Source organism: Crocuta crocuta, unplaced genomic scaffold (assembly GCF_008692635.1).
Source record: "Crocuta crocuta isolate KB4526 unplaced genomic scaffold, BGI_CrCroc_1.0 scaffold126, whole genome shotgun sequence".
NCBI classification, from domain to species: Eukaryota; Metazoa; Chordata; class Mammalia; order Carnivora; family Hyaenidae; genus Crocuta; species Crocuta crocuta.
The window spans coordinates 2456580-2484202 of record NW_027531000.1 but is presented as its reverse complement, the minus strand read 5'-3'; the positions used below and the strand labels follow the sequence as shown (position 1 = coordinate 2484202).

General features: G+C 39.8%; 1 long non-coding RNA gene across 1 annotated transcript in view; it reads right to left on the bottom strand.

The window, feature by feature from the left end:
* The window catches only part of LOC144236937 (uncharacterized), a 101799-nt gene extending 75952 nt beyond the window's left edge, over positions 1 to 25847 (bottom strand). The window contains exon 1 of the long non-coding RNA XR_013336700.1: positions 25798 to 25847. This is a non-coding gene — a long non-coding RNA (uncharacterized LOC144236937). The remainder of the gene's footprint in view (positions 1 to 25797) is intronic.
* Between the last annotated feature and the right edge of the window lie 1776 nt (positions 25848 to 27623).

The following is a 27623-nucleotide window of genomic DNA, read 5'->3' as shown; positions in this document are numbered from 1 at the left end:
TCGTTGACTTGTCTGTTAAGATAAACAGACAAGGTGCCTGGTGTCTGCTGTAAACACCCATCTGCTTGGCGCTGGGATTTTGTTGTGTATTGATCCAAACCCCTAACACTGCATATCTTCAAAACCCCCTTTCTCTCACGTGAGTTAATGATCACTGTTTCATTGTCTCTTTCTGCACGTCCATCACATTTGTAAGCCTTCTGATCCTAATAAATACAGAGCAAAGACCCTTACTTAGGGCTCTTGTCTCCTTCTGGACATTAGACTCTCTTGTATTCAATTTTGTGTCCACTCTCTTGCTGGACAAGAGAGAACTCCAGACTCAAAGTCTGCAAGTTGCCTCAAAATACCTGAAACAAAAACTGATAGGGCTGAAGGGGGAAAAGACATATTAACGTTATAGGTGGACACTTCCAACACTCCTCTCTCAAGAACGAAAGGATTACTAGACAGAAAATCAACAAGAATACAGAAGATTTGAACAAAATAATCAATCAACGTGATCTAATGACAGAAATAGAATATTTCACCCAACATCAGCACAACATGTATTTTTTCAAGTTCCATGGAGCGTTAAGATATAACATACTCTGAACCATAAACAACCCTCTACAATTTTGAAAAAGCTGAAATCATATAGAGTGTACTTTCCATCCATAATGGGCTCATATCAGAAAAATCATTAACAGACAATGGTTAAACCTCTAAATATGTAAAAATCAATTAACACATTTCCAAGTAGCCTGTGGATCAGAAAGTCTGAAAGGAAATTAAAAATTACAGCCAACCAAATTAATATCAAAATTTAACATATTGAAATATGTGATATACAACTAAAACAGTGCTTAGAGGGCAACTTACAGTACTAAGTGAGTACACAAGAAATGAGGAAAGGTCTCAAATCAATAATCTAATTACATGCCTCAAAAACTAGGAAGAAAACAAACTCAAAGGAAGCAGAGGAAGGAAATAGTAAGAAGTCAAATGGAAGTGAGAATACAAATATAAAATAAATCAATCTGAATCAAGCACTGGTTCTTTGGGGAAAAAATGAGTATATTGGTAAATCCCTAGTAAGACTGACAAAAATAAAAAAGAAGAGGGGATTCCAAGCAAGATGGCGGAGAAGTAGGGAGCTCTGCGCATTTCGCATGCACCCATCTCTCCAACAGAGAAGGCCTGAAGTCATAGGACACTGAGCCACAGGAGTTTGGGAAGAGAAAGAGACAGAGTACACTGGGAAGGAAACCTCGTAAGTGCATGAGTGCGAACTGGAGAAGATAAAAGCGGGAAGGGACCCAGAGATACCGAGGGAGGGAGGGAACCTGGCTTGGGTGCAGCTGCGGTGAGTGACAAACCGGCGAGTGGTGGCGAGATGCCGAGTCCAGGAGAAAGGAAAGAAAAGCTGAGACTGCTCATAGAACCATCCCTGGAGAAGAGAAAAAAACCTCGGCTAGGAAAGACAGTGTTTTTCTTAGCTCTGGCTGGGGTGCCGACTTTAAACTAGGTGCCCTGGTCCCAGAAGGCGCAAGAAAAAACTGAACTGCCACGCGCCCGGCACCATCCTTGGCGGCAGCAGCCCGGTGAACCAGCACCAATGCCTGCGGAGGCTGTCCCCGGGGCCGGGTGAATCGGCAGTGGTGCGCACGACATCGGCCCGCTGAAGTGGCGGTGGCAGCGACCCGGTGAAGTGGCGCCGTCGCCCGGTGACGCGACGGCTGCATGAGCGAAAAGTTGCCTGCTGAAGCCGTGGTGGCCGGTAAAGCGGTTGCGGCGGGGTGAGGTGACGCGGAGTCTGCAGGCCTGAAGTTGCTACTTTCCCCAGACGCACTCAGGTTGTATTGCTGCTTGAACCTGGCGGATCTGAGGCTGCGACTTCCCCCACCCTCCACTTAACCCCCTTGGCAACAGGGAAGCAGCGACCAGCTGAACTGTTAATGGCGGTATAACAAAGCCTCTCAGGAGTAATCAGACTAGTTTCTCTGGCTAACACCACCATCATTCTCTCACCTCTCCACCATATTCCACCCTTTAGCTCTATGAAAAAGGCTTCTTATCCCTTCTGCCTGTTCATTCTATTTCCACTTTGCCTCATCTTTGCCCTATCATCTATCTCTCTTTTTCTCTATGCTCTTCAACCAGCAGTGCATACACTGGGCTATTTAATTGTAGCTGGGAAATCTGGTTATATGCTCTAAACTGATCTTTGTCTATCGGTTTTCTTCTTTCTTCCTTTTCTTTCCTTCTTTTTGATTTTTATGTATTTTAATTTTCTATCATTCGCCTTCCATCCTCCGTCTTTTCTCATTACTTTTTAGTTTTCCCTCTCGGTTAGCATGATTGTTGGCTTTGTCTCTGCGTTTGTGTCCCTCATTTCCCTGTGTGTTTGTCTGTCTGTTTCTTCTCCAGGGCTACCTCAAGAAACAAGCCAAAGTACACATGGTGGAGAGTCCCAAATACCACTACGAGTAGTAAAAAAATATAACCAAGGTCTCAACAAGAGAAACCAAGAGATACCATTCAAAGAACACTTTCTGAAAGGATAGGCCCTGGACAGTCAGAGTCTTCTTGGGTAGAGCAGCGCTCACAGATGCAGATAGCATAACAAGTCTTTAAAACTAACAAGAGACAGAAAGCTAACCAAAATGATGAAATGAAAGAGCTCTCCTCCAAAGAAATTCCAAGAAGAATTGACAGCTAATGAACTGCTCAAAACAGATATAATCAGCATAACTGAACGAGATTTTAGAACAATAATCGTAAAATTAATCGCTGGGCTTTCAAAAAGCATAGAGGACATCAAAGAAACTATGGCTACAAACAACATGGAGAACAAAAACAGGCATGATGAATTAAAAAACGCGATAAATGAAATAAATAATAAACTGGAGGTGTCCAATGCACGGATTGAAGAGGCAGAAAAGAGAATAAGTGATTTAGAAGACACCATTATAGAAGAACAAGAAGCTGACAAGAAAAGAGACAAACTGATCCAGGAACATGAAAGGTGAGTTCGAGAGCTCAGTGATACAGTCAAACGCAACAATATCCGTATCATAGGAATCCCAGAAGAGGAAGAGAGAGGGAAAGGTGCTGAAGGAGTCCTGGAACAAATTATAGCAGAGAACTTCCCCAACCTGGGGAAGGAAGTAGATGTTGAAATACAAGAGGCACAGAGAACCCTCATATGTAATTTGAATCGATCTTCTGCACGACATGTCATAGTGAAAATGGCAAAATATAAGGACAAAGAGAGAATTTTGAAAGCAGCTAGGGAGAAAAGGNCCCTAAACCCAGTAGAAGAAGAGAAATAGTAAAAATTAGAGCAGAAATAAACAACATAGAGACCAAAGAAACAATTGAACAGATTAATGAAACCAAGAGTTTGTTCTTCCAGAAAATTAACAAAATTGACAAGNTAAGGGGTCAAACGGTGGGGGAAAGGGAGAGAGGCAAACCATGAGAGACTCTTGAATGCTGAGAACAAACTGAGGACTGATGGGTGTTGGGGGGAGGGGAGAGATGGGCATGGAGGAGGGCACTTGTGGGGATGAGCACTGGGTATTACGTGGAAACCAACTTGACAATAAACTATTTGTAAAAATAAATAAATAAATAAATAAAAGGGAAGAAGGCACAAGAATATCAGTTATAAAATAGGCGATTTCACTGCAGATCCTGCAACCATTAAAAATATAACAAAGAGATATTATCAACAATTTTATGCTCATAAATTTGACAATTAAAAAAAAAAGAGCTCACTTTCTCACAAACCATAAACTACCCAAACTTAATCTAGATGAAACAAATTCTGGAGAGCTATATAATCCTTAAACAATTTCAGTGTGTACTTTAAAGACTCCCCAAAATGAAATTTCTGGACCTACACTGTTTCCCTAGGGAATTTATCCACAGATTTAAAAAGCCAACAATTTTATACAATACTTTAAGAAAATAGAAGTCTGATTTTGTGAGGCCAGTGCTATCTTGTATACTAAAGCCAGACAATAGTACAAACACAGAAAAATGCATATCAGTATCTCTCAAGAACTTACATTCAAAAATCTCTAATATTAGCAAATTGACCCAAAATGTCTTAAAAATTTATACACCATGAGTAAATGAAAATTACCTCAGGCATGCAAGGATTTTTCAAGACTTAAAAAAATCAATACAATCTACCATATCAATGAGCTAAAGAAGAAAAGTCATATTATTTGACAGAACCAACATTTGACAAAACCCTATAGTTACTGTGATGATAATGCTCAGCATGTTAGGCATAGAAAGGAATTACTTCAAGTGATGAAGCACATCCACAAAAAATTTACTACGAGTATCATACTTAATTCTGTCCACCTTATTTTCCTAATATCAGGAAAAAAAGCAAGGTTTTCTGCTATCATCACTTATTCAACTTAGTACTGAAAACTAAAACCACTGCAATAGGCAAGAAAAAGAAATAAAAGGCATACATACGGTAAATGAAGATATAACATTATCCTTATTGTCGATGCCTTGATTGTCTGTATAAAAAACAAATGTACAGCAGCAAAAAACCAGGGCTGTAAATAATTGGCTTCAGCAAGGCTAAGATATAGAAGATCAGTACACAAAAATCAGTTACGTTTTTCTTTTTAAGTAGGCTCCATACCTAGTGTGGAGCCCAACATGGGGCTTCAACTCACAACCTAACAATCAAGACCTGAGCTGAGCTCAAGAATCCAATACTTAACTGACTGAGCCACCCAGGTGCCTCAAAAATCAGTTACATTTTTCAGTAGTAAAAATAAAGTTGTAGAAAATGAAATTAAAACTACAATACCATTAACAGTCGCAAAAAATAAATAAAAGTAAGAAAAAATAAGTACTTAGGTATAAATCTAACCAAACATGTACAGGAGTTGTAGGCTCAAAATAACAAAAATACTGATGAAATAATGAAGATCTAAATACATGTAGAGACATACCATGTTAATGGATTAGCAAGTTCAATAGAATAACGATATCATCTATTATTCTCAAATTGATCTATACATTTAACATAATTTGAGTCAAAATCTCAGAAATGATTCTGTAGATACAGATGACACCATTGTGAAATTTGTACAGAAAGTTAAAGAAACTAGATTTTAAAACAATTTTGAAGAAGAAGTATAAAGTAGTAGGAATCACTCTTTATTAAAGCTCATTACACGGTGAAAGTAAGAAGAAGCATATGGTTTCACAAAGGGCGAGACACGTGTATCACTGGAATAAAAAAGAGAAACTCCAAATAGCCCTTTATAAGTACAGACAACTGATTTTCAATGGAGGTTTAAAAGTAATTCAATGGGGGATGTTGGGCTGTCAACAAATAGTGCTGGAGCAACTGGGCATCCAGAAACAAAAAAATGAACCTTATGTTTTATACAAAAATTAACTCAAGATGGGTCACAGACTTAAATGTAATGTGTAAAACTATAAAGCTTAAAGACATAGGAGAAAAATCTTTGCAATATAGAGCTATGCAAAGAGCTTTTCAACTTGACATCAAAAGCAATTTATAAGAGGAAACATAAACTGGACTTACTTCATCAAAAGTCAAAAAAGCCCCATGTGAAAAGGATAAAAAGACAACCTATACACTGGGAGAAAATAGGTGTTAATAATACATGTGACAAAGGTCTAGACTTTAGGATATACTAGAAGTTTTTTGAAAACTCAACAATGAAAAACAAATACACCAGTTAGAAAATGGGCAAAAGACATAAAGAGACAGTTCACTAAAGAAGATATACAGATAGGAGATAAGCACATGGAAAGAAGTTCAACATCATTAGCCACCAAGGAAATGTAAATTAAAACCACAATGAGCTATCACTATCAGCCTGTCAGAATAGATAAAATAAAAAAACAGTGATTATATTAAATGGGGGTGGTGAGGATGCAGAGAAAGTGGATCATTCACACAAGCTGGTGAGAATATAAAATGGTACAGCCATTTCAGGAAGCATTTATGTAGTTTTGTTTTTTTTTTTTTTTTTTTAAATAAAACCCAACATGTAGGGGTGCCGACCTGGCTCAGACAGTTGAGTGTCAGATTCTTGATTTCAGCTAAGGTGATGATCCCAGGGTTGTGGGATCAAGTCCCATGTTGGGCTCTGTGCTGAGCATGGAGCCTGCTTGAATCTCTCTCTCTCTCTCTCTCTCTCTCTCTCTCTCTCTCTCTCGCACCCATCCCTCCCCACCATCCCACTGCCCCTCTCCCCTGCTCATGAACATAAGCACGTGCTCTCTAACAAAACAAAAACCAACAACAAAAAACCCCAATATGCAACTACCATATGACTCAGCAACTATATTCTTAGAAATTTATCCCAGAGAAATTAAATGTAGGTTCACACAAAAGCCTGTCCATGAGTGTTTATAGATATTTTCACAAGAGCCCCAACTAGAAACAGTGCAGATGACCTTCAACAAGAGAGTGGTTAAACAAAGTATGGTACAGAAATGCCATGGAATACTACTCAGCAATAAAAAGGAAAAAATTACTGATACCCACAAGAATTGGACTGAATTGTGGTGAGTAAAAACAAAAAATAAGGAAATTCTAAAATGTCAAATACTGTATGATTCTACTTCTGTAGTATATTTTAATGTAAAAAATTTTGAATTGGAGAGCAGATTCAAGGTTTTGTGCTACTAGGGATGCTGGAGGTGGGAGGGAGATGGGTGTTGTCATAAAAGGCCAACTTGGGTGAACCACGTAATGTTCGAACTGTTCATTATTATTTTAATTAATTTTAAGTCTATTTATTTATTTTGAGAGAGAGAGAATTCCAAGAAGGCTCCATGCTGTAAGTGCAGAACCCGATGTGGGGTTCGAACTTACAAACCCTAAGATCATGACCTGAGCAGAGATCAAGAGTCAGATGCTTAAGTGACTGAGCCATCCAAGTGCCCCTGAAGTGTCATTATTTTGACTGTGGTGGTGACACACTTGATTAAACTATATAGAACTATACAGACATATACACACACAAAGACATGTAAAAATAAGGGAATCTGAATAAATGTAGTGGATTGTATCAATGTCAATATTCTGGTTGTGAATTATACTACAGATTTGCAAAAAAAAAAAAAAAGTTACCATTGGGAGAAAATGGCTAAAGAGTACATGAGGTGGCTCAGTCAATTAAACACCCAGGTCATGATCTCATGGTTTATGGGTTTGAGACCCATGCTGGGCTCTATGCTGACATCTCAGAGCCTGGAGCCTGCTTTGGATTCTGTGTCTCCCTCGCTCTCTGCCCCTCACCCACTCGTGCTGTTGCTCTCTCAAAAATTAAAAAAAAATTTAAAAAGTGTAAATTTATTGTCCTGTTGGGAGAAGGCCAATTTTGTAGGAAAAAAATGAGTTGCAGGATGTTACTATTGAGGGAAACAGGGTTAAGTGTACAAAGAGACTCTGCATGCTTTCTTACAAATGCATGTGAATCTATAATTATTTCCAAATTAAAATTTTAATTTCAAATTAGTGACAAGTTCCAAAAAGATGAGAGGTGATGGAGAAGGAGAGAAAAAAGGGAGATAATGCCAAGAGAACTGCCATATATTTTAAATGATGGGGGGGAAAAGAGAGAAGTCAGGTCTGCAACTTAACCAAATACAGAAGAGTTTCAATGAAGAGTAGAGTGCATATTTCATTGTCAGTTACCCTTGATAGGGCCTATACTTAATGAAAGTGATGAAAGAAAGGATAGTGATTAAAAGGAAAAGTCAGGGGCACCTGAGTGGCTCAGTCGGTTGACTGTCTGACTTCAGCTCAGATCATGATCTTGCGGTTTGTGAGTTCAAGCCCCGCATCAGGCTCTGTGCTGTCAGCTACGAGACTGGGGCCTGCTTCAGATTCTGAGTCTCTCTCTCTTTCCCTTCCCTACTTGTTCTCGGTTTCTCTCTCAAAAATAAAAATAAAGGAAAAGTCATAGGCAAAAAGAAAAGAAATCAAAATTAGCCTGAATCAGATTATTACGAGGAATTATTATGGCCAGTAACTGAGGGTGGAGGAACCCGTATAATGCCACACTTTGGACTGAAGTACTGGGAAGGCCTAAGGGATGCATACAAAGAAGTATGGGTTGGTAGACAGATTCTATTGAGACTATATAAGTATTTCTGCATATGTCTACACCTGTTTCCCTCACTGGTTCAGCCACAACCAGAGACAAAAAATTAAGCAGCTGTAAAGCCATTCTGTCACAATTCTACTAACGGCCGTCATAGCAAGAAGATATTTGGACTGAGGGATGGAGAAACTCATTGTCCAGGTGGACTTGCAAACTGCCTAGAAAAACGGAGGGATACACGAATAAAAAAGTCAATAGAAAATCTCAAAAATGAACCAACTTGACAATAAACTATTTGTAAAAAAAAAAAAAAAAAAAAAAAAGAAAATCTCAAAAATGTTCCTAAAGCAGAGGCATTACAAGGCACATATGAGTGCAACATAATAAAAATTTAACCAACTGGATGGCCAACATTCTAATGGTTCTTAGGTGAAAGAGGAAACAAAGAGTGACATTATATACTTTATGAAAGTATTGTTAATGACACTTGTATTTATTAAAATGTACAGGATGTAGCAAATAAAAAATTACTCAAAAGAAAAAAATTCCCACTCTTTAGTAGTTTCACTAAGAAAAAATCAGCTAAATGTTCAATAATATAAAAGGAATAAAATAACCAACAAGAAATTGGAAAAATTTGAGATTAAAGCAGATATTAATAATTTTGAAAGCAAAAAAGGAGATGAGAGTTATTTGCAAGAACCAGGAACTTGTTGGGATGAGCACTGGGTGTTGTATGTAAGCCAAGTTGACAATAAATGATATTAAAAAAAAAGAACCAGATGTATAAAAGGACCAATAAAATAGATCAGATTTTCACTGATTTGAATTAAAAGAAAAAGAAGAAGAGAGGACAATTTGGGGATGAAAAATGGCTAATAGTCATTCCTGGAAGTTTTTTTTTTTTTTTTAATAACAAAAAAATTCCATGTAATTTTTACATTTAAACATCTAGGTTAACAGTTGATTATTTGAAGAAATACTTAACAAAATAGATTCCAAGTCAGCATATCCACAAGTTAAATTGAAATGAGTACAAAAGATCGATGTTCTCCCAAAAAAGAAAAAGAAAAATTCTGTTAATGAGTCTATAAAATTATTTTTTTTAATATTTTTATTTATTTCTAGGAGAGAGAGAGAAAGCGTGAGCAGGGGAGGGTCAGAGAGAGAAGGAGTCACAGACTCCAAAACAGGCTCCAGGCTCTGAGCTGGCCGTCAGCACAGAGCCCGACGCGGGGCTCGAAGCCACGAACCGCGAGATCATGACCTAAGCGAAAGTCGGACGCTTAACCGACTAAGCCACCCAGGCGCCCCTATAAAATTATTTTATATTTTTCAGAGCACAAAAAAAGATGGTGTTACAGTCAGAACTGTAAACCTCCTCAAATTCTTAACCTCCAAGTGACTATATTTGGAGATAGAGCATTAGGAGGTAAATAGGGTTACATAAGGTCATAAAAGTAAAGTCCTAATCTGATAGAAGCTGTGGCTTTATAACAAGAGACACCAGAAAGCTTTTTTGCTTTCTCTCCCAGCCAGGTGAAAACAGCAAAAAGGTGGCTATTCCCAGGCCAATAAGAGAATCTGTTACCAGAAACATAATTGGCCTGCGCTTTGGCTTTGAGAACCTTAAGAAAGAAAAGAAACTTCTGTTGTTTCAGCCACCCAGTCTGTGGTAATTTGTTATGTCAGCCCAGGAATGAAAACCTTCCCAATTTATTTTTACCAAAGTAACATAATACTGATTTAAAACTGACAGACAAGTGTACCAAAAACTAATAGACCAATTTCCTTCAAAGTCTAAAAAGCAAATCTTATAGGCTTTTTGAGGAAATCGGTCTCTGTTAACAGGTACTTAACTCTGCCAATGTAGTACAAAAGCACCCATAGATAACATATAAATTATGTAAAAATTATGTTAAAAAAAAAGGGCAGAGAGAGAGTGGGGTAGAGAGAGAGGGGGAGAGAGAAAATCCCAAGCAGGCTCTGCACTGTCAACATGGAGCCCAATGTGGGGCTCAAACTCAAACTGTGAGATCATGTCCTGAGCTGAAATCAAGAGTGGAATGCTTAACCAACTGAGCCACCCAGGTGCCCCAGAAAGCAGTCATCTTTTTATTTATTTTTAAATTTTATTTCTACAGGGAAATACAAGAAGTACAACCATTCAAGTTACAAAAAAGGTTACTGATGCCTGGATTAAGGCTATTATTCAGTTATACTGAATATCTTTGTCATTACATAAGGTAAAAAAAAAAAGAAATATTCTAGTAAAGAAGATAACTTTTATGCAATATTTTTTTCTATTCTAAAATAGAGGACGATCAACTGAAAAATTATTATAATAGACACAGATTTGAATTTTGTGGTTGGATACAAGATAAATATACCAAAAAAATCAATAGTGTTCTTCTTAACAAAAACTGGCATAAGACAACTTCCCAACATCATTCTTCTTGTAAATAAAAGATTACCCTGAACATTTATGACAGGTGCCACTGAAGAGAAACACAGCTGCTGCAGAAATGAGAGTCAGCTGCATCCTTCAGGTGAGCAAAATAAAAAACCAACTATTGAAAATCACTAAAGAATGTGAAGAAGTTAGTCATCAATTTTTCTTGGAGGAAACATTGGCCATTGTAATAGTCTCCAATAAAATCACAAAAGCATGCTTTTGAACTAGAAAAATCATTTTGTCATGCACTTATTCATTCTTCAAATGATTACACCAGTCATTCTTCTTGCTCGGATTCATTAAAGAATAAAACGGACAAAAATTCCTGCCTTTGTGGAGACTATGTTCTAGCCAGGCAAGGGAGGGCTTCAACAAAAGTCTAGTAAATAATGTAGATTAGGAGGCAATGAATCTAACAAAAGAGAGATCAGCAATATAGCATCAGGCAGGCGAGTGGGGAGTTGCAATTTTAAACAGGAGTGGGGGGTGATGGCTGTGCCCTTATTGAAGAGGCACATTTCAGCAGAAATCAGCAGCAAGTAAAGGAGGAGCCATGGTAATAACTGATGGGAGGACCATGCCAGGTGGAAGGATCAATTAGTGCCAAGGCTCTAAGGCATGAAGGAGAATAAGAAACACTAGAGAGAGAGCAGTGAGCAGCCTGACTGGAGTGGAATGAGCACATAAAGAGAAGAAAAATAAGAGATGATGTCTGAGAGGCTATAGGAAGGGATCATGTACATCTTACATCAATTTCTGAAACTAAGCAAAACACTAAGCATTAAATAGCACAATGTTAGTAGCACTGGAAATAATTTATTAAAGTATCATAAATGAACATGTTATATAACAAGTACATAAAAAAGCCTTAATAAAACAGAAGAAATGATTTAGAAGGAGAGTTACATATATTTGATAATTTAGTTTAGGACAGATTTAGTGTTTCAAATTTAGAATAGGTGTCTATTTGGGGAAAAATATCTAAGTTAACCATACCCCATGGCAGAATAGGGAGGACACTGAAGTGTAAAAACCATTGGCTTTGAAGACAGAAGAAGCAGGTCCTAGCCAAGGCATGCGGGTGGACTCCAGAAGCTAAGAATGATCCTGAGCTGACAGTCAGCAAAGAAATTGGGATTTCAATCTTAGAATTTCAAGGAACTGAACTCTGCCAACAGCCCAAATGCACAAGGAAAGAGATTATCCCTTCGAGCCCTGACAAAAAATTTGATTTTAGCCTCATGCAGCCCATGTCAATTTTCCACCCATATAACTGTATGATTTATAAGTCTATGTTGTTTTAAGTAGCAAAGAATAAAGAAAAACATTAATTCCATCTGAGTTAAAGAATTAAAGATTAAATAATTCCTAGGAGAAAATGTATGAAAATATGTTCATAGTGTTGGTAATGGAAGACCTTTCTCAGAATAAAAATAAGCCCAGAAATTTTAAGGGAAAGGATTTTTACTTATAGTATATTCTAATCAGGGGCGCCTGGGTGGTTCAGTCAGTTAAGTGTCTGACTTTGGCTCAGGTTGTGATCTCGCAGTTTTTGAGTTTCACCCTAGCATTGGGCTCTGTACTGACAGCTTAGAGCCCAGAGTCTATTTCGGAATCTGGGTCTAACAGCTTGGAGCCTGGAGCCGGTTTCGGATTCAGTGTCTGTCTCTCTCTCTCTGTCCTTCCCTGGCTTGCACTCTCTCTCTCTCAAAAATAAATAAATATTTTTTTAAAATTATAGTGTACTTTAATTAAAATTTTCTGATATAGTGAATGGTATAGTACACATAAAAGGAGAAACAAGAGCCTGAGAAATTATTGTGATATATTATTACAATGTGTTAATATTCTTAAACATGAAGAACACCAACGGTCCTCCGTTAAGTTCCTCCTAATCCTCCTATACGTGCAAACATATGGTATCTGTCCTTCTCTGCCTGACTTATTTCGCTCAGCATAACACCCTCAAGGTCCATCCATGTTGCTACACATGGCCAGATTTCATTCTTTCTCATTGCCATTTCTAATTCCATTGTATAGATAAACCACATCTTCTTGATCTATTCTTCCATTGATGGACACTTAGGTTCTTTCCATGTTTTGGCTATTGTTGAGAGTGCTGCTATGAACATTGGGGTGGGGTCCGTGTGCCCCTATGCATCAGCACTCCTGTATCCCTTGAGTAAATTCCTAGCAGTGCTATTGCTGGGTCATAGTGGGGGAGAGGGAGGGGGGCAAACCATCAGAGACTCTTGAATGCTGAGAACAAACTGAAGGCAGATGGGGTGGGGGGGGAGGGGAAGAGGGGGGATGGGCATGGAGGAGGGCACTTGTGGGGATGAGCCCTGGGTGTTGTATGGAAACCAACTTGACAATAAACTATTAAAAAAATAAAATGTCAAAAAAAAAACCCATGAAGAACAGTAAACAATCAAAATAAAGAGCAGCCTCCTAATAACAAAATGCACAGAGTTACAAGACCAAAAGTTAAAAAAATACCAAGAGTCACCCACAACAACGTATTTAAACTTACCGATAGTGAAAGAAATGCAAATGAAGTAATGTTTGTTTTTCCCATCAGATGGAAAAGGATGTGGGCTGGCAAAAATGCTAAGGAATGGAGAAGGTAGAATGGGTGGGCTCTCGCACAAACTGGTAGGCTGGTGGGTAAATTGTTAAACCCTTTCTTGAGATCATGATGGCAAGGATATCAAGATTCTTTTTTTATTATTTATTTTCATGTTAGTTAACATACAATGTAGTCTTGGCTTCAGGATTAGAACCCAGTGATTCATCCCTTACATATGATACTCAGTGCTCATCCCGAAAGGGTAACCTCCTTAATGCCCATCACCATTTTAACACCGCACCCCCCCCAACCTCCTCCCTCCAGCAACCTTCAGTCTGTTCTCTGTATTTAAGCCTCGTATGGTTTGTCTCCTTCTCTGATTTTATTTTTTGCTTCTCTTCCCCTAGGTTCATCTGTTGTGTTTCTTAAATTCCACCTAGGAGTGCAATCATCATATATGTCTTTCTCTGACTTATTTTGCTTAGCATAATACCCTCCATTTCCATCCATGTTGTTGCAAATGACAAGGTTTCATTCCTTTTCACTGCGGAGTAGTACTTCATAGTGTTGATAGTCTCTTTCCATACTTTGGCTATTGTTGATAGGGCTGCTATAAACATCAGGACGCATATGCTCCCTTTGAACCAGCATTTTTTATCCTTTGGATAAATTCCTAACAGTGTAATTGCTGGGTCATAGGGTAGTTCTATTTTTAATTTTGTGAGGAACCTCCATCCTGTTTTCCAGAGTGGCTGCATGGGTTTGCATTCCCACAAACAGTGCTAAAGTGTTCCTTTTTTTCCACAACTGATAACAAGATTTTAAATGTGGAGGTGATTTAGCAATTTCACCTCTTTAAGTTTATCTGAAGGATAAAATACGTAACTCTGTGAAGATATGTAAAATTATATATACTATAACACTATAACTAACAGTAAAATCTTGGCAAAGTGGTAAGTATCAATTGCATAATGGATAATGAAATTAAGGAACATTGAAATAATTAGGTTACTAAGAAGCTATTAACAATGATGAACTAATTCTATACACATCATCAGGGTAAGTTTTCCTCCCTATATTAAGCTAAAAAAGCAGCTGACAAGTAGTACGGACACACTTAGGAAACAAGATTAATGTTACACATGTGATTAGCTATGTATACAAAATCTGAAAAGGGACATTTCTCAAATATAAGAAATTAGAGTTGGGAAAAAAGAATACCGACAATAACAATGATTTCTATGTGCATTGTATTGAGTGGTTTCTTTTTTCTTTTCTTGTATTTTTGGACTGTTCCTTAATGAACTATGTAGCATTTGTAAAAGTTATTTTATATAAAAATGTGTTAAACAGTAAGGAAGACAGTGAATAGATGATAAAGTATCTAGGAAATCAATTCAATAAATATGTTCAGAATTCAGGCAAAACAAATGAGTAAAGGCAAAGGGAGAGAAGGTTAGAGACATAAAAAAATACAAATAAGGAAGCCCTGAAAGAGTATAGAATTGTCAGAACAGAATGAGTAACAAAGAGAAGTACAGAATGGTCAATTCTTTTGTCTTTAAGAAAAGCTGGAAGCAAAAATTAACGAAAAGGGCTAAATGTCTAGGCTTATCCGGTGACGTCTTCTGAATTTTAGAAAATTAAAATTCTTGGGTGTTTAGGAGCTCCTGGGTGGCTCAGTTGCTTGAGCACTGGACTCTTGATTTGGGCTCAGGTCAAGATCCCAGGGTTGGGGGATCAAGTGGCATGTTGGGCTCTATGCTGAACATGGATCCTGCTTAAGACTCTCTGTCTCTCTCTCTCTAAAAAAAAAAGCATCTTATAAATAATCAGGAAAATGCCACAAAGGAACAAAATTCCAGCTGTATACTAAACCAAGGAAATAAGCAAATCACAAACAGCATTTGAGAAAAAGTGCCCATCTGTGCAATAGACTGACACAAAGAAATATACATTTAAAACAGCAGTAAATGAAGAGGAGGTCTGGATGAGGTTTGCTTTCTTAGCCTCTTGAGACCACAGAGCAGGTATTTCTGAACTGGCTAGGTAGAAGACCCAAGGATAGCTTTCGAGACAATCCCTCTCAAATTCTAGTGCTTTTCGAGGAGACAGCTCTTTCAAGGGAAGCAATTTCAATTTCCATAGGTGCAAACTTCTGACAGGTATTTTTTAAAATTACAGAGAGCCATTATGTTGAGTTCATAGAGGAAAGAACATCACTTAGAAAAGCGTGGCTTATACTTTAGAAGAGTAGAAATAATTCCTAATTATAGGAAGGGCAATTAAACGCTTGAGTAGGCTTATATAAATGAGATGGGGCGTTTAAAAAAATCCTGCACTGTGGCCATTCCAAGCTCCAAGACCTGGCTGAGAAGACCTGGGAGCCCCATGGGCAGGAATCAGAAGGCTGGCCTCAGTTTCAGTGCTGTCCCGGAGAGGTCCTGTGAAAGGTAAGGGGCCTCTCTTGACCCTGGTTTCCTAAATCCTGGTCACTGCCTCATTTCCAAACACTCAAGAATAAACCACTGAGCACACATTAGTGCATGGTACTGGTAAGAGCCCAGACGTTCAATGTCCAACAGCTGTAGTTCAAATCCTGATTTGTTTACATAGTCGTGGTGAGGCTGTGGGCAGTCTTGCTTTTATTTGTTCTCATCTGCAAAGAGGAACATAACCCCTAATCTTCTAGGTACATACGGAATAAATAGATACATATTATACCTTATATAGTCTGAAAGTGTTCAGTAATTCCTTTCATCAGAAGAAAAATATTCTTGAAATAAGAGAATGATAGCAATAAAAGCTTGCTTCTTCTATGCCAGGAACTTAATTATTATCTACAACAAGTCCATGAGAAAGGCTTTATGATTCCTGTTTTACTGATCAGAGAACAGGCTGGTGGGGATAAGAAACCTGCTCACTTAATAAATCGAAGTACAGAGCTTCTACTGTATTTCAGGTCTAACTAGTTCCAGAGCTCAACTTTTAGCTACTACCATCTAATGCCTGAATAATTATCTATACACTTAAGACATTTTGCATATATCACACATTTTACCTAAAAAGGATTCCATTAAGAGAAAGTATCCATTTTCCTTTCCTGATCTTAAATTGAGGTGAGAGGCTTGGTGGCATGCAAACTGGCTCCTTAGAGAGAACAATTATAAGCACCTGAGGAATCAGTAAATGGTGAAGTTTGTCACAAAGTAAAATATTAACAAAGGCCGTTGCCATTAATTTTTAAATAACTGCTGGATCCTACTCCCACCACCATGAAGCTACATATATATTCTGACTAACTGATGGGGTTGAACTTCAAAAACAGATTAAGTCTTTTTAGATTTTTACCTCTAAGATAATTAGCTTGAAATACAGGAGATGAGAATAAATCACAAATACTGTTACTTCAAAGACATTTCCTTTCACTCGATCCTGATTTGCCTGACATCTTGATGCATAAAAAGTAATATTCCATCTGTGCAAAAGTTTTGCATTTGTGCAGAAATACCATTTTTATATTTTAGCCCCTGGATGGTGATTTGCACGGTTTCACCTCCTCTTGTTTGACAGTTATTCAGTGACTGCTTAGAACCTCCTGAGTATAAACAGCAAATAGGGAAATTTGGTAAAAGTGAGAAACATCAGGAAGTTAAAGATGAAGTGAGGGAATTGTACTTTAGGAGCTAGAGGAAAATAGTTCAATTCTCCTTGCTGCTTTGGAAGACCAGGGGTCACTCCGAAGCCCTTCTCCTGTGTCTGGGTGATGTCAGCTGGAGTTCTCACCGGTCTAGAAGGAACCTCAAGATATTTCTTCCTGCCTGACAGTTTCAAGCAAGGTTTTACCCAATATAGCAACAGGGACATCTGGGCACTGCTTGGGAAACTGAAATAAACATTTGTCAACAAAGCCCCAAGTTTGCCTTATTGTCTAAAAGGACTTTTTTTTTTAAAGTATTGTCTCATTTCTGGCAAAACCTCGAAACTGTCTAGGGAACCCTAGACCAAGTTCAAATTGATTTCTCTCCTGTGGCTTTGCCTGATACATCTTGCCCTTTCCTAACTTGTTTACCGGGAGTTAACATGTATGTTAGCCTTCTAAAGAATTACTCTTCACACCACTCATGTATCGGATTCTGTGGATCACTTTCAATAACACGATACTGAATGGAGTCATTTTCTGTTTGTCATTCCTGTTGGATCCATCGGCCACATCGAGAGGAACGTATTGGTATTTGGTTGGTATGGTGGCCAAGGAAGGGAAACAGTGGCATATATTTACCTTAGAAAATCATCTGCCCCTTTCTAAACCACAGACTCTGACTGCCTATCTTTAAAAAAAGTACTTCAAAGCCCGACCAAACTGCTGGAAATACATTTGTAGCAAAAGCTTGCCTTTTCTATCACTTCCCACTTTTTACCTTATTATTATGAGAAAAAGTATATTAGTGTCTGAACGTCTCATCAGTTCTGAGAACGGGAGTTGTAGGCAGTTGATAAAATGGAAACTGTTAGCTGGTTGGATCCCTATTTGCAAGTGTACCACACCCACAATTGTTTGATTTGCAACAAATTTGCATACTTTGGCCTCAAATCTTATACATGTGTACTGCGCCGGAGTAGGGGCGAGGCTGACGGTGGTGGACACAGTTGTCATACAGTTTGAGTGTTGATTTAGGGTTGATTATGCAGTAGGCAAAAAAACTGAAACATTGTAAAATATTCTATTATTCTAAAATAATACCTTACATGTCCTCCTTTTAAGATTGAGGTGTAATTGATATATAGCATTGTATTAGTTGCAGGTGTACCACATTGGGATTCACTATTTGTATACATTGCAAATGATCACCATAGTAAGTCTCCTTAACATCTGTCATCATACCTAGTCACAGCACATTTTTTTTCTTGTGATCTACATATCCTGTTCAGATATCACTGGTATTTATAGTCTACCTTCCAAAAATTCCTTCTAGGGCTGCAATGAGTCAATTATTGCCCCGGCCCCTGTATGGATCAGATAGCAGAATCACTGCCTAACTGGCTTTTGAAGTGTTTGTGTGAAAAAATTGACCAAGGTAAAATTGATCTGTGCAAATCACCAAGGCGACTCCCAACAACTCTGTTCTTTTGTGTGTGTCAACGCTTAAAGCAGACAGGTAGGGGCCGCAAGGCCCCACGTGAGTCTTGTACACTAAAAAGTGCACCCGTAACCAAAATCAGACCTGAGAAAGACCAAGTGATTTTGGAGCAGGGTTTCAGGTCATGGATGTGTTTCCCATGATCTCTGTTCCTTGACTCCAAACTCAGGGCACCTCCTTGGTGTCTCTGTTGATGGTCACGTGGTCAAAGTCTGCAAGGGAGGCAGTCCATCGCAGCTGTTGTCAATCTCTAAGGCTCTCCTTGCAGCTACACTCACTAATGGTGAGTGATTAAGAGGATGCATTACCAGCTTCCAGACCAACCTGCTGGTAGCAGGTTCAGAAAAGGTTGCTCTGCAGGATCAGGAGCCATTTTGAACACCAAAGCTACTTTTCCAAATTTGTTGTATGCTAAGAAACTGACTGGAGTTAGAGCAAGCACAGGCAGGGATGGGTTCCCTAGAAGCCAGGTGTCCTCTGCTTCTCAGTGGCAGCTCAGGAAGGTTCAGATGGTTATCAGGAAGGTTATCAGACCACAGATGACAGTGACAGAGAGGGGAGCTCTGAGTAGCTGGGATCTTCGCCATGACAGGTAAAGACAAGATTGATAGATGGTAATAAATCTTCCACTGAAGAAACTGGTGATTGGTTGTTTTTTTTTAACTTTTTAAAAATGTTTGTTTATTTTTGAGAGAGAGAGTGCAAGCAGTGGAGAGGCAGAGAAAGAGGGGACAGAGGGTCTGAAGTGGGCTCTGCACTGACAGCACAAAGCCCAGTGCGGGGCTGGAACTCATGAACCACTAGATCATGACCAGATTGGAAGTTGGATGTCAACTGACTGAGCCACTCAGGTGCCCTGGTTCTACTATTTTCGTGTTTGCAAACCCTGAGAAGAAGATAAATTTACCTAAATTAAAGGACTTCTTTGGGTGCTGGGATGACTCAGATGGTGGAACATGTGACTCTTGATCTTGTGTTCTGAGGTCGAGGCCCAACTGGATGTAGAGATTACTTAAAAATAAAATCTTTAAAAATAAAAAAGGACTTCTTAAATATTAAAATTGAGCTAATTGCCTTGAGGGGATTGGGCCAGGGAGACTGAGGTTTTAGATAGACACTGATCTATAGTTTATTTTGCTGCTTAGGAAATAATATTTTTTAATTCTATCTTGATTTCTTCCCCCTGTACCTTCACAAAAGCAGAAAACTCCAATTGTCGACTGACCCGCAATTACTGGTTGAGTGAACCTTCAGTAAAACCAGCATAGTCAATCTGGGAAATACAAAGCCATGATTCTCAAAAGGATGCTATCTGATGAAAAGGGAGAAACCTTACACTCAGAAACAATTCAAGAATAGTTTTATGAATGTCTTAGAAAAACATTACATTATGAGGCAGCCAAAAATGCTTCACAGAGTATAAGGAATTGAGCTTTGAAAGGTAAACAGAAAGTAAATAGGCATTTTGTTTATCTACCAATTTTCACAAATGGCAGGTTACACTGTAATTTCCCTGGTTGCATGTTCCTCTCTCAGCCAGGAAAAGTGAGCCTGAAACTTGGTGAGCCTGAGAATCATGTACTGTGTGGGGCACTTTCTCAGTTCTGTAAGTGCCTTCTCACAACTGCCTCTGAGCCTTTCTTCAGGTTATATCCTCTTAAGAAGAGAGTCAAGAATTGTAAAGAGCCAGAATTTCCCCTTTTACAAACGTTTAGGAGTATTAATTTATTTCCACTTACAACAAATGGATTTTAAATCTATTGTTCAGATGAAGATCATGACCCTGGGTTGTTCACCTTGAGTAGCTGGCACGGGTCTGGGGAGGGGTCTGTGGATGGGATATCGCTGGATGCATGAATCAAGAGAAGAGAAGGGACCAGGGGAATTTGATGGGACAAACATGCAGCCAAGGGTGAATATTGCAGTCCCTGGGCAGTCCTGGCTTTGCCACATGCTAGCTGTGTGACTATGCTTAGATTTCTCAGCTTTTGTGGGCATCAGTTCCTTAGATAAGTGGATCTCGATGCTGCTTGTCTGAAAATGGTATGAACATGAGCAACATTTACTGAAATGGGTTACTATGGGTGTGAAATAATTTAACAGCTAGGAAGCTTGGTGGAATGAAAGTAAATTAGATTTATTTTGTGTATTTCTTATTTTTTTAATGTTTTTTTTTAATGTTTTATTTATTTCTAGGAGAGAGAGAGACAGCGTGAACAGGGGAGGGTCAGAGAGAGAGGGAGTCACAGACTGAAACAGGCTCCAGGCTCTGAGCTGGCAGTCAGCACAGAGCCCGACGCGGGGCTCCAACCCACGAACCGCGAGATCATGACCTAAGCGAAAGTCGGACGCTTAACCGACTAAGCCACCCAGGCGCCCCAAATGTTTATTATTTTTGAGAGAGAGACAGACAGATAGAATCCAAAACAGGTTCCAGGCTCTGAGCTATCAGCACAGAGCTGGACAAGGGGATCGAACTCATGAGATCATGACCTGAGCCGAAGCTGAACGCCCAACCAACTGAGCCACCCAGACACCCTGTATTTACTTTATTTTTCAATTTTCAAATATTCCATATCATTGTTTACATTTCATTGTATCATTAAAAATGTTTATACGGCATGAATATATGTGTTACATTTTCAATGGCTGAAGTTCATTAATTTTAAAATGGGGGAAGAAATGAGTGCAATTTATTGCATCTTTTTAAAATTTTAAATGTTTATTTAGTTTGAGGGAGATAAAGCGGGAGAGGGAGCAAGCAGAGGACAGGCAGAGAGTGGGGGACGGGGGAGAGAGAGGGGAAATAGAGAGAGAGAGAAAGAGAGAAAATCTCAAGCAGCCTCTGCGCTGTCAGAACAAAGCCCAATGTGGCTCTCAGTCTCATGAACTGTGAGATCATGACCTGAGCCAAAATCAAGAGTCAGATGCTTAACTGCCTGAGCCCTGCAGGCACCTCTGGCCTCTGCAATTTCATGCATCCTATCCTAAGAGATCAGGATCTGCAGGTTGGTACCCAGAACTCTGCATTTTGGAAGTCAGCCCAGCTATTTATAACACAGACCACACCTGGGATACCTTTTGAAAAACAGTGCATAGGGGCACCTGGGTGGCTCAGTTGGTTAAGCTTCCGACTTTGGCTTAGGTCATGATCTCACGGTTAGTGGGTTCAAGCCCTGCATTCGGTTCTGTGTTGACAGCTCAGAGCCTGGAGCCTGCTTCAGATCCTCTGTCTCCCTCTGTCTCTGACCCTCCCTTGCTCACGCTGTCTCTCTCTCTCAGAAATAAATAAAACATCAAAAAAATTAAAAATAAAAATAAAACATTAATTTTTTTTTGTGAAACAGCACATATACTCCAAATGTCTTGTTGCAAAGACAGTACCTCTGGACATCTTCAGCAGCTAGTACAGAGCATGACACATAGTAGCTACTCAATAAACATTTGATGGATGGGTAAAGGAATCAACTGTTGGGTGAAAAGGAATACTAACTCAGCCTCAGCATAATTGATTCCAGGCCAAATAACTCTTTGTTGCAGGCACTGTCCTGACATGGAAGGATGTTCAGAAACACCCCTGATCTATTCCCACGGGATGCCAGTAGCACTTCCTCCAGTGATGACAACCCAAAATGTCACCAGACATTGCCATTTATCTCATGGGGGCCAAACCATGCCCAGCTTCAAACTACTGTCCTAGACTGAGACACCAGTAGAAGGGGAAAGCCTGACGCACTGTGTGGCACACAATCAACATGGAACTGACAACATGCTATTGCTTGAAGCCATTTAGGATGTTGATCACTGCAGATGAGTTGGGGGAGGTCCAAATCCAGGGGCTGAGCTACAGTTCTGTGCGCCTTTTTATAAGATTAGATAATTACTTTCTCCTTCAGAATGGCTATCTGAGTATGCTTGTAAGAAAACTATTAATTTGATTTTGAGCATCCCTAACAGATGTCTGGCTCTTAATTTAAAAAAAATGTTATGTGTTATAATTTATCAGTGTGATTCCCATTAAGTCAGTGGGGAGTCAGTGAATAAATCCACATACAAGGATTGCAAGTATAGCCTTGGGTGTGATCCACTTGTTATATTCATGAGAATTATAATTGATTCCCTAAGTATGGACACATTTTTTTTTTCCCATTTCACCTGCCCTTTAAACATTTAAAGCCACACACACTTTGTAAAATGAACTCTCTTTGTCAAGAACGCAAACAGAAAAGTGAAATCTAGAAGATCAGTGTCCTAAACATCATTTTCACTTTAAACACATGGCCACTTATAGAGCTTCAACCTAACTTTTGAGGTTCCCTCAGGCAACTGACAAGTACAATTTGAAGTACAAGTAGGTGTGGCTTTGTGCTGGCTTCCAGCAAAGGTAAAAGTGAGGGTTAATGGCCTCCTAGAAGCACACGTGGGTATGTATCTTAGATGGAATTCTGCGTTTCACTTGTGGCTCAAAACGACAACTTGCAAACTTTAGTAAGATGGGTAAAATGAAAGAAATAATAGAGAAATCCAGCTTGAATTCTACTCAGATTTGACCACAACAGCAGTCACTGCTATAATGACAACATCAACAACACACACAGACCACCGGACAACACCCATCTCACCTACCAACTTCGGGTCTACAACTGCTGTTACTACCCAGTCATGGCAAGTGCTATTCCTACCCCTGTCCGCATCTGGAACAACCACCCCAGCTAATATTACTAGTGCCACTACTCCACTGCTGCTGGAAAAGAACTGTACTGAGACCTCTCTACCGTCCATAAGCTTCAAACCATCCGATGAGGTAGATATTGAGCTCCATGTTTCGAAAATGAGGCTTAGCATTTGCCTAATTTGCTCACTAAAGGCAGGAAGATCACTCAAGGTGTGAGTCCTTGCCTCCAGCTCAGTGATGTGCTACTAGACGCCATGGCCAGATGGTTCTACTTCTTGGAACTGGGCCATCTTGTTTACTGAATGCCGAGAATGGATTACGTAATGTGTAAGCAGTTTCCTCTATTCTTTCTCAGATGAACTCTATCACTGTATTCTGTAAGCCCAGAGCAGCATGGCACCACACGGTGACACGGAACTGAATGTTCAAATGTGTCCTTCAGGTACCCATGGGGGCAGCTAGCTAGAGCTGTGACTCAAGCCAACAGGTGTTAACTGAATTTGCTCTCTCCTGGCCAAGAGGACAATGTTGAGATCAGAACTCTCCCCGCCCCCACCATGTCCACACCAATGCCGACCTTAAAATAAGCCATTTTTATTTGAACGTTGAGGTCCAAAAAATGTTGACTATGGAAACCCCATAAAATAAACATCCTTTAAAAACACATTCTGTCCAGAAGAAAGACGAAGGGAGGATTTGAGAGGAGGAAGAACAAGTTCTGGCCTGTTTGTAAATAACAGAATTGTCAATGACAGCAATGTTCCTAGTAGTGTTGTTTATAATAGCAAAAACTTGGATCCCACTTACAAACCCATCAGGAGGGGGCTGGTTACATTAATTATGAGACTTCTCTACAGCACAATACCGCGGAGCCATTAAAAATGATGTGTAATTCTGTATGTGACACAGAATGATACTCATTTTATGTAAATGACAGGATAAATTATCGTCATAATCCCACTTACAAAAGACATTTCTTTTTTTTTAATTAGACTCTTTTTAAAAAATGTTTACTTTTGAGAGAGAGAGAGAGAGAGAGAGAGTGTGTGTGAGTGAGGGAGGGAGAGACAGAGAGAGAGGAACACACAGAATCTGAAGCAGGCTCCAGGCTCAGAGCTGTCAGCATAGAGTTCGACGCGGGGCCTGACCTCACCGACTGCTCGATCTCGACCCGAGCAAAAGTCAGATGCTTAACTGATTGAGCCACCCAGGTGCCCTCATTTCAAACTCTGTGTTAACAAAGAAAACTAAATATATGTATATATAATATATAAATAGCCACTACCCCTTGGCAGTGGAATAAACTTGATCTTTATGTTTGCCTGTATAAATTTTAAATACTGTGCAGAAAAAAGAGAGAAAGCTATTATTAAAGAGGGGGAAATCTAGATGTGGGAGCCTATAATTATATTCTGGTGACAATTTTCTATCACATCCCACCTTTGTAAACAGCCCGTAGGTTTCATTTACATACTGTATTAGGAAATCAGACCTCTTCTCTTTAAAAACCCAAATCTCCTATCTGATCAACCATGTTATTTGTTAGCTTTGATTCTGAACAACTGGTAGCTTCTAATGAAAGTCAAATCCCCCCAGAAGAAGAGGTACTAATACTGACAGGGGCAAGGTTATGCCAGTAGCTCATGTGAACATCATTAGAATAAATACGAAGCTTCAGAGTCAACTACAGGGAAGGAAACAATGCTAAGTTGAACACATACATTATCAAGTGTGAGGTAAGAAAAGCACCTTTTTTTTTTAAAGCACATAAGCGAACACATAGATACAGTCAGCTCCCTTTTGCATAAGTTTTATATGATTTTCAAATTAAGCCTTTCCCAATCTCCAGTCTTGACTCCAAGACCCAATTTGATTTGCTCATCTATTTTCACCCATCAATTTTCTCTTCGAGTACAGTGTATGTTGGGCTCATCTTTTCCTCGAGGCCTGGAGGCATTTTAATAGGACGAGTCAACAAATGAGCTTAATTGATCCTGTTGGGCCTTTGTTTATGCAAGGATGGAGACGAGCTGCTGGCTCCGTTCCCTTCTGAAAATTTTAACTTGGGAAAAATTCATTTCCATCTAATTTTACTTGCTGAAAGGATAGTCACCTATCTATTATTCAACACATATTGACCACTAGATTACAAGCATCCTCACTTTCAAAGCCCCGTTTCTCCAACACTGCTGGTATTAATGCGAGAACACCACTTGGTGATTTACGGCATCTGTTCTCCAAAGAGATTCAGGGGCTTTCAAATACCTTCTCATAGCTACCCTCTGCGCCCACCCTGCCCCACCAAAAAAACACCTTTGTAGTGTGACGGTGAGAAGGAAACCTTATTTACTAGAGGACGAAGAAACTAGCCCAAGGCCGCTATCAAACGTACACCAAAGAGCACGGCGGGACATTTTTCTCAGGTGCCTCCCACCTCCCGCGACCACTACCACGGTTTGCCTCTGTGCCATTTTCTTAGGGTTTCAAGACTCAGTGAATTCTTTGGTTTGTCCTGAACACGTTCCTCAAAAAAAAAAAAAAAGGAAAAGCCCAGGACAGGAGATGTTATCCTGTCTCCTCGGCCCCCAGCAAAACACAGAAGAAAATGACTTCATCTTTTTCTGAAACCTTGACCCATTGTCGGGTGGTAAGCCACGCTTCGTGGCATGAATACATTGATTGATTCCCTCTCCCAGTTGCCTCCTGGCACCTCCTCCCTTCTCAAAACGCTAACATCTCCTTCTGCTCGACATTCTTGGCTGACCGACCGCCTTGCGGTTTCCTTCTTTGAGAAAATTAAAACAATAACACAGGAACTTCCACAAAGTCCCATGTCCGCATTGACTCACCTTGCTACGTGCTGGCCTCCCTTCTTGTCGGTGCAAATGCACCGCTCCCGCTCCTCTCCGAAGGCAGTGCCGTACCTTGTGCGCACGTTCCTTCCCTCCCCTGCTCACACCGCCCCTCTCCCGCCCTCGTCATCAACTCTTCGCTCTCTGCGAGATTGTTCCCAGCTGTGTGAGACCACAGCCATCTCTCCAACCTTACAACAGTCTCCATTCATTCCATCGCTTCTTCCTCCTAGAGCCTCATTTTCCTCCTCTCCTTTACAGAACCTCCCCTAAGGATTGTTTATGCTAATGGTTTTCACTTTGACCTTGAACTTATTCAACCATTTTTTTTCTAGGCTCTTATCCAGATCACTGTGTTAAAGCCACTTTGGAATGTCACTAGTGAATTCCTTGCAGCCACTTCTAATAACCTCCTAACTAGTCTCTTTTTTTTCCCCCATCTTTGCCTCCCATGCAGTATGATAACCCATCAATAAAAGTCAAACCATGTCACACTTCTGCTCAAAACATGTTCATGGCTTCCATTATATGAGATCCCTATAATTTTATGCAATGTCTTATGCGATAGCACAGCCTCTCACCATTTACTCTCAACCCTCATCCCTTCCATGTCATGGCCTCAGCCATGTCATCTCCTTAGTACACCTTGAATAAATCAGGCACACACCTACCTCAGAGCCTTTGCACTGGATGCCATCCCTCTGATTGGCTCTTCCTTCAGTTGCATGCTGGCATGCTTCCTTAAATTCTCCATGTACCTGCCTAAATACTACTCTCTCATTTCGGTCACTCTATCTATTCTATTTAAAAATATACTTTTCACCTCTGCTCCTGGGACTGCCCCTCTACCTCCCCAACAATTAAGTTTGCTTTTCCCCCACATCACTTACATTTTATTATGTATTATTTGCTTATTATTGTGTTTCTTGCCTATCTCCTTCACTGGAATGAAAGCTCCTTGAAGGAAGTGATATTGTATTCCACCTTTTGAAACAATTCTTTTTTTTTTTTTGAATTTTTATTTATTTATGTTTGAGAGAGCAAGAGAGCACACGCACCAGTGAAGAAGGGGCAGAGAGAGGGACAGAGAATCCCAAGCAGGCTCTACACTGTCAGCCCTGAGCCCAATGTAGGGGGGCTCAAGCTCATGAACCGTGAGATCAGGACCTGAGCTGAAATCAGGAGTCTGGCACTTGACAGACTGAGCCCCCAGGTGCCCTCAGCACAATTCCCGGCAGAGCACTTGCTCAGTAGATCCTGAATGAAGGAGTTGGAGGCAAGATGACCATGGGTACTCTAAGGAACTGGTCTCAAACTAATAAAAAATGCAATATTTTTTCCCCTATATGACTGTTTAATTACAGTCTCTGTGAGTAGGCCCCAAGAATCGAACTGATTCTCATTCACAGTGATTTCTGATGGTGATGCTTTGAAGAAGGTTAAAGAGCTTGAGCTACAGAATTCTGAATGGCTCCTTGGTAGTGAACCAGGGGGAGGTAGGCCCATGATTCTGATCCAGGGTTATGTTCTCCCCATTGGCCAATGTCGAGAGCCATTTTTACTTGTCCGTACTGTCCATTTTACTTGTCCATACTGAGTACTTCTGGCATCTACTGAATAGAGTCTAGGGACCCTTCTAGACATCCTACAATGCACAGGAAGGCTCCCAATAATGAATAATAATCTGAAAAGTGAATAGTGGTGAGGTTAACCTTAGACTGATCTAGTTTTATATCCTGGGCTGTTCACTTGCACAGTTTCTGATCCCTAGCTCCCAACAAGAAGCATGGCAGAGATTTACAGAGAGAGACTAATGCACAGTT